This window comes from Zingiber officinale, chromosome 5A (genome assembly GCF_018446385.1).
Source record: "Zingiber officinale cultivar Zhangliang chromosome 5A, Zo_v1.1, whole genome shotgun sequence".
In the NCBI taxonomy this organism is placed as follows: domain Eukaryota; kingdom Viridiplantae; phylum Streptophyta; class Magnoliopsida; order Zingiberales; family Zingiberaceae; genus Zingiber; species Zingiber officinale.
The window spans coordinates 98,163,222-98,171,639 of NC_055994.1; the positions used below are offsets into that span (position 1 = coordinate 98,163,222).

Consider the following 8,418-nt stretch of genomic DNA (forward strand, 5'->3'; position numbering starts at 1 on the left):
TATTTCAACTACTCTATCTCTTTGTCATGTTGATTGATTGTGTAGGAATTACCAACCTTGTAGAGGGAATACCTTAGATCGTACACCCGAAGGGCCCTAGTTACAGGGGGTAACCCGTTCACGGAAATCTAGGGTACTTCTTTGAAAGGAGAGACAATTCCTCCACAAGGAAGTAAGAGACCAAACTAAGCTTATTAATTCTATCTTTGATAACATCAATTAGAGTCGTGTCCTTATGATCTACCGAGACGCCCTAGTGACAGGGGTTAACCGTAATAGGATTTCATAAGGATCGTCTTTGTTTGGTGCTTAAGGAGAGTTGCTTTAGCTTCTGGCGAATGCATGCTGATGGACAATGAGTATAGGATAGTATGTGACACATCAATACCACCACACTGAAACCGAACTCCTAGAACTCTTCATTAACCAAGTTTATTTCTTCTCATTGCTAGTTCTCATTTCCGCTCTCTAACCTCTTTCTTTAGATTACTTACAACCATCGATAGTGTAGCTAATCCTAAGTGTGCCATCACTAGTGCTTATAACCAATCCTCGTGGGATCGATATTCTTTATTACTGACGACGAATCCGTGCACTTGCAGAAGCGTAACAAGTTTTTGACACCGTTGCCGGGGACTGCGTTTATAACATTGGTGATAGTCATACTAGATTAGACTAGACTTTGTTTTCTTTTCCTTTATTTTGCATTTAGAGATAAATAATTTTATTCTTATTTTTCTTTACTTTCTACATTTTTATTAAAAACATAAAAATATTATTATTTATCTTTTCTTCTTTACTATAGTTCATATTTTATTTTTGCATGCTATTTTCTCATTACCAGTCATCTGATAAAGTCATCAGTCGACTAGTAAAGTCACTAGTCGACTAACCTTTATAGAAAATCAACCATTACACCCCAACAACTTGATATCAGTCAACTGGTACAAGGACCAGTCGACTAGTCACTAAGCAAACAAAAGCTCGATTGTTGAACTTGCTATTTCTCAACCACGAGTCGATTGTGACATATACCAGTCGACTGGTAAACCCTAACACTAGAGTTTTAACCCCGAGTACAATTACTCATGCACTCATTCTCGCTCGCACAACCTTGACCTTGCCTTTTAGCCTCCTCTTTCAGCCTTGCGTCCCTCAGATGTTTCCTCATCATTCGCGCTTTGTTTTCAAGATCTTCCTTCGGCCTTATCCTTGTTGTTGGGTCTTCCATTGCCAAAAGGCTCCTCACCTCTGGGACTTCAACCTCGCCAAGTCACACTTGGACTTTAACCTTTGCTAAGATCACACTTGGACTTGAGTTGCAAAGATTACATACTTGGACTTACACTACCAAGACTAACCCTTGAACTTTACCTTTACTAAAATCCCACTTGGGCTTTCCTTGTTGTATCTGCATCCTACATACTCACAACGCATATCGAATACAACAAATAACATAACTTAAACCTTTACCCAAACATTAAAACCTAGGGTTACATTGATTGCTCCAACAGCACCGACACCTACTGTTCCTTCTACGGAGAACACATCCTCACCTACTCCTCTCAGAAGAGTTTACCTTTTGCCAAATTGGTCCTCTAGACCATTTAAACTTTTGCTCAGCATCCAAGACTTTAGGACTTTCACCTACTATCCTCGACCCTAGGATTTCTCGCTTAGTGTCCGTGACCTCCAGGACTTTCACTTAGTGTCCTCGACCTCCAAGACTTTCACCTAGTGTCCTCAACCCTAAGATTTTGTCGGACATCCTCAACCTGCTGTTACGATTCTGCAAGTGCACGGATTCGTCATCAGTAATAAAGATTATCGATCCCACGAGGACTGGTTATAAGCACTAGCGATATCACACTTAGGATTAGCTGCACTATTGATGGTTGTAAATAATCTAAGAAAAGAGATTGGGAAGCGAAAATGAGAACTAGCAACGAGAAGTAATCAACCTAGTTTATGAAGAGTTCTAGGAGTTCGGTTTCGTTGTGGTGGTATTGATGTATCACAAACTATCCTATACTCATTGTCCATTAGCATGCATTCATCGGAAGCTAAAGCAACTATCCTTAAGCACCAAACAAAGACGATCCCTATGAAATCCTGTTACGGTTAACCCTTGTCACTAGGGTGCCTCGGTAGATCAAAAGGACGCAACTCTAATTGATGTTATCAAGGATAGAATTAAGGAGCTTAGTTTGGTCTCTTACTTCCTTGTGGAGGAGTCGCCTCTCATTTCAAGGAAGTATCCTAGATGTCCGTGAACGGGTTACCCCTGTCACTAGGGCCCCTTGGGTGTACAATCTAAGATATTCCCTCTACGAGGTTGGCAATTTCTACACAATCAATCAACACGATATAGAGATCGAGTAATCAAAACAAAGCAAGCGAAATCATCCAATGAATATAAGCATAGTACGAGTCTTACATCAAAACCAATCCACAATTACCCCTCACCCTAGAATAAGGACTCTACTCCATAGATGTCGGAGAAAAACCCAAACACATAGTGTATTTAAACATACAATTCTCAAACACGAAGAGAGAAAGAAGAAGTATGCTTATCCAACGATGATGAGTGATCTTCGGATCCAATCCTTTGCTTCTAGAGTTGATATGGTGATGAAAGATCGCTGGACTGATGTCCTGGATGGCGTGGAACAGCACCAAAGTGATTCTCCTGTTGATGGCTCGCTTCCCGGCTCTCCCCCTTGAAGAAAAGGGTTAAAACCCTTAAGGCTAGGGCGCGGCTAGGGCGCTACGGCGGTGGCACGGCTGTGTAAGGATGGCACGACTGTCCCCTTTCTGGTCTCTAGCTACGTTGCATGGTCATGCCAATTGGCACGGCCGTGTGAACTCCGGGCTCGACTCCTGGGACACGGTCGTGCAGGATTGCACGGTCGTGTACTGCTTGGTTGCGGTCATGGGAGGCACGGTCATGCAGGGTTGCACGGTCGTTACTTGCTTGGTTGCTGGTTGTGAGGCACGGTCGTGCAGGGTTGCACGGCTGTGCTCTGATCCCTCTCTGGATTGGCCACACGGTTGTGCAAGGTTGCACGGTCGTGCTCTCTGCTTTGTTCCTATGCGTCGACAATCACCGTTTTCACTCCAAAAGTTGTCACTATCAACACAAAACTAAACAAAGAGTAGATATCCAAACAAAAGAATATATATGATGAATACATGATAAAAGAGGTGATCATATGAAGAATATGTACGTATAAAGCAAGTGAATGTGTGTTAAAAACATGCATAAACTATCATAATATTTACGCACATTACACCCCCCATACTTGAACCTTTGCTTGTCCTCAAGCAAAACGCTACAAACTATGTTCATAAGAGACTGTCAGTGTTTCATAATCCCTAGTGCATTCGCCTAACTTTATCAACTAGTTTCATTGATAAGCATGATTGTGGAGTTACCTAAGTATAGCATAAGCATAAGTTCTTTGTGCTCGGTGCAATAAGCAGCTCAAACTCTTCATGTTTCAATTCTCTGTCCTACTTAAGTCGTCATACAATTGAGTTCCTAATGTTCCCGGTGATAGGCACTTACCTGCCACACACTTGGTTTGTTTTCCTTAATTTATACAAGATCTCAAAGGATACTACTCGGAATCAAGAGAAACATAACATTCATTTCCCTAGTAACCTAACTCGGTCTCAAAGGGGTGAATTGTTAGTTTCCACTCACGACAACTATTTTTTTATCCCTTATTCATTTTTTTTTATTATATATATATTTTGGTGTTATAGATGTAGCACTAATTTGGGATTTAGATTTTTTCAAATGAGCTTCCATGATCCGAGGTTATCCAGTAACCAAAATGTAAATAAGAAATCACCATGGGAACAAAAGTACTAAACAATTTGGATGAATCATAACTATTCCAAAAATATTTCTGCTATTTAAGCTTAAGTACTTAGGTGTACTATAAATAAAATCCTTAAGGTTAGGCCAAAACTTATGTCAAACTCCCTACAATACTTAGCTTATTTCATGCTACTAAAGATAGAGAAAAGAGATACACCAAACATACTAACACTATCTTGACAACACATGAACTAAGAAGATGCTAGTCATTTTGTTGTCGGACAAGTAGCAGAAAGAGTAGAAGGTTTGATGTTCTCAAATATACCTCAAAACTAGAAATATGAAACTCATAAAATGTGAATAAACAAAGCAAACTAATAAAATATGCAAAACAAAATAAAATACAGAAAGAAAAGAAAGCTCGACTCGACTCAGGTTGTGCAGACAGACACAACACCCCGATGAAATCAATACGGTGGCGGGGGTGGGGGATAAGGGGGTCCTTGATGTGTGCCAGGGGAAAATCTAGGCATACCAGGAAGATGACCAAGGTGTTGATGATATTGATAAAGGGAATCTACTTGTTGTCTAGTGATATCCATATCATCCATAAAATTTTTCATTCTTTCCTGGTCAACCTCATAATCTTGAACGAACCCTGTCACCTGACTATGGAAATCCCTAGTAAACTGAAAATGGTCCTGTACCTCTCTAAACTGGTCGTCAGATAACTTGAAGCGACCCTCCAACAATTGTTGTTGGGTATTTTGCTTCTCATGAAGGGAGTCTAAGGAGGCATGGAAGTCAGAAAAATCAAACCTAGAGGGTCCCGTGCCATAGGCAAAAGAGTGCCTAGGAGGTTCCAGATGTCCGGAAGACTGCGGGAATCCTGATGATGAGGGCTCTTGGTGGTACTCAGTTTCTTCTATCATGGAGGGTACAGTCTCGGGGTGTAAATCAGTAATCACCCAATCTACATCATCCCTAATTCGTAGCATATCCATAGAAATGGGATCCATATACTTAGTGCATATAATTTTTCTAGCGACAAGGATATCATATCTAGCTTTTTGTTCATGATTTCTAAAAATAATATTGAACTCATTTTCGTTACCTTCGTCGTGTGCCACCCTTTTTTCCTTTGCCTTTTGAAGAAGAAGCCTTCCCTTTGCCTTTGTTGCCTCCCGGCGCATCTCCTTCGCCAGATCCACTGCTTCCTCGACGAAGTCTCTTCAAGATCTGCAACATGGTGTGCAAGGTTTTGAGGAATTTCTTGTGGAGATGGGTCTTGAGGATGGGCGAGGAGGAGAAGGAGGGACAAATAGGGGAGTTGCTTCTCTCTTTCCGGATTTGTGGCTTGAAGAAGTGTTAGATCTAGATGTATATCTAAGCAAAAATGAGCTCTAGAGTTGGGAATTAGGGTTTGATGAGGTGTAGTGGGGGAGGAGAAGGCTTTTTGGGAGAGAAGGAGATGGAAATTAGGGCTTTTGGAGGAGTAGGCGGCGCACACGGGTAGGGGCACGGCCTTGTCTTATAGACACGACCGAGTAAGGTGGGGTTCTACACGGTCATGTTAATTGGCACAGCCTCCTCTTTTCTCCCCTCGACCATAGTCGCACGGCCGTGCCAATTGGCACAGCCCATTCCTCCTTCTTCTCTGCATATGTCGCATGGTTGTGCCAATTAGCACGACCTGAGTCTTCTCCCTCTCTAGCGGTCTCGCACGGCTGTGCCGATTGGCACGACCCGTGTTCTTCTTTTCTCTGCATAGGCCACATGGTCATGCAAGGTTGCACGGCCCATGGCCTTCGTTCCTTTGTTGGCTTCACACGCCCATGTGGGGGTTACACGAGTGACTCCTTTAAGCGCACGGAGACTCGCCTTTCGCCATTTTGGTTCCCCTGACGCCTCCATGCCCATGAAAGGCTCACGACCATCTTGCGGAGGCTCTGCACATCCTGAAAAAGAATACCCAAAAATAAAGGAATAATAAAAGCACTCAACTAAACTTACTAGAACTAGAACAATGAACTAGAATGAAAACCCCTTGGGTTGCCTCTCAAGAAGCGATTGTTTTAGGTCCTTAGCTCTAACCTGTTTCAGTTAATGTGGACTAAACCCGTGGAAGCACGACTCTCCTCCTAGGGTTAATGCTCCAGTCTTCACCTTTAGTTTCACTCATGCAGGACAAATGTACTTCTTATTGCTTGCTGGAGGGGATCTCTCTTGGAAACTGCACTCTTCGACTTTGTGTATGTTCATCTTGCTCAAATTTTCCTGAGAAGAGGGGTCGCAGATAGAGGAATCTGATAAATCAAATTCAATCCTTTCTTTGCCGATCTCCAAGGATAACTTGTGACTTTTCACATCAATGATAGCTCCAGCTGTGGCAAGGATTGGTCTTCCAAAGATGATCAGTATCTTGGGATCCTCCTCCATATCCAAGTTAATGAAATCTGTGGGAATGATACATCCACCCACTTCTACTGGCATGTCTTCCATTATTCCCATTGGGTATCTACATGAATGGTCAGCTAATTGCAGTATCATAGCAGTCAGTTTAATTTTCTGGAGTCCCAACTTCTTACATGAGGAGTACAGAACTAGGCTAACGCTGGTTCGCAAGTCATAGAAAGCTCTCTGTATGAGTTCAGAACCAATTTTGCGCGGTATAGAAAAACTCCCTGGATCCTGAAGTTTTGGTGGAATATTTGCCATAAGTAGAGCGCTGCAATTCTTTGTTAATGCTATGGTCTCAAAGTCGCTCTTCTGTCTCCTGTTAGATAAAATACCCTTTAAGAACTTTACGAACTTCAACATTTGGTGCAGTGCATCTATCAGTGGTACTTCTACACAAATTTCCTTAATCTTCTTCAGGAATCAGTTGAACTCTTCATCCTTTTGGGATGTTTTCAATTTTTGAGGGAAAGGAATCGTCTGACTTTGTGGGGGAACTTGAAGAGTTCCTTCAACTTTCTCAGTGACCTCCTCTCCATTCCTGTTCTGGGTTTGATTGGGCATTAGGTGAGAGGGATCTTCCCCTGAGTCAGGTCCTTTCTGAGTAATGATTTGGGGGTCTCCCAAAGTTTGTCCGCTCCTCAACTCAATGCGGTTGCAATGTTCCACTGGGTTTATATCTGTCTTCCTTGGAAATGTTCCCTGTGCTCTTGAGATGGACTGGGCTATCTGGACTATCTGGCTGTCTTGCATCTTTTGATGTTTCTTAGAATTTTCCATTCTTTGAGTTAGCAGCTTGATCTCATTCTTCATCTCTTTTTGCTCTGAAAGAGCTTCCTCAAGTATCTTTTCAATTTTGGACAATTGTGAAGGTTGTTGTTGAAAAGTTTGTTGTCTAGATGAGTAGCTCTGCTGCCCAGGTGAGTAGCTCTATTGTCCAGGTTAATAGCTTTGTTTTGCTGGCCCTTGGTCCTGATTGTTTCGGTATGAGAAGTTTGGGTGATTCCTCCAACCTGGATTGTATGTGTTGGAGTACGGATTGTTTTGCCTTTGGTTGTAGCTGACTATCACATCACACTACTCAAGTTGGTTTATCTGTACTTGTATTGACCCTCAGTGGCAAGTATCTTAAGCATGATCCGTACTTCTACAAGTTTCGCAAACACAAAGTATCACATTTGTCGTGTTGTTGTTGTTTCCCATGACCTCAAACTTCTTGGTCAAAGCATCTAGCTTGGTAGACATGAGAGTGACTGCATCTACGTCGAATTTTCCTAACGCTTTTATTGGATTCCCTGAGAAAGAACCACCAGATCTTTCTGATGCCCACTGATGGTGATTCTGTGCCACATTCTCTATGATCTCTTCAACTTCATCAAGGCTCTTATTCATCAGTGCTCCTCCTGCTGCAGAATCGAGGGATACCTTCATCTGATAGTTGATTCCATTGTAAAAGGTGTATAGAACCAACCATTTCTCAAGGCCATGATGGGGGCACTTCTCAGCATACTTTTGAATCTGTCCCAGGCTTCAAATAATGATTCTGAGTCTATCTGTTTGAAGCTTACAATCAAGTTCCTCATGTGGGTAGTTTTGCTCAGTGGTAGAACTTGTCCAGAAATTTCTGCTCACACTGCTCCCAAGATGATATGTTGTTTGCTGGAAGGGAATTTAGCCACTGCTTAGCTCTATCTTTCAGGGAGAATCCGAAGAGCAATAACCTTACTGATTCTGGAGGGACTCTGTTCACTTTCATGGTACCACAAATCTCGTAGAAAAGCTCTAAGTGGTGGTTTGGATCATCGTGCGGTCCTCCTCCAAATTGATTCTGCTGAACCATGTGAATTACTACAGGTTTGATTTCAAAATTGTTAGCTTCGATTGGCAGTCGAGTGATGCTAGACCGAACCCCTCGTGCATAAGGTGCTGCGTAATCCTTCAACAATTTATCAACCATCTCTGAAGATTCTTGTACTACTTGAAATGCTTTTTGAAGGTTTCTTCTCCTCAAAAAGGTCCTATCGATCTCTGGATCGAATGATAGAAGTTGTCCTGAAAGATTAGCTCTTCGCATGCAAAAATAAAATATGAAATATAGTAAAGAAGAAGAGATGAAATAATATTATTTTTGGCGT

At 42.1% G+C, this 8,418-nt stretch overlaps 1 pseudogene; it reads left to right on the forward strand.

Annotated features, from left to right (window-relative positions):
• Positions 1–7,763: 7,763 nt before the first annotated feature.
• On the forward strand, positions 7,764–7,834 carry LOC121983626 (annotated as a pseudogene).
• The last annotated feature ends 584 nt before the right edge of the window (positions 7,835–8,418 follow it).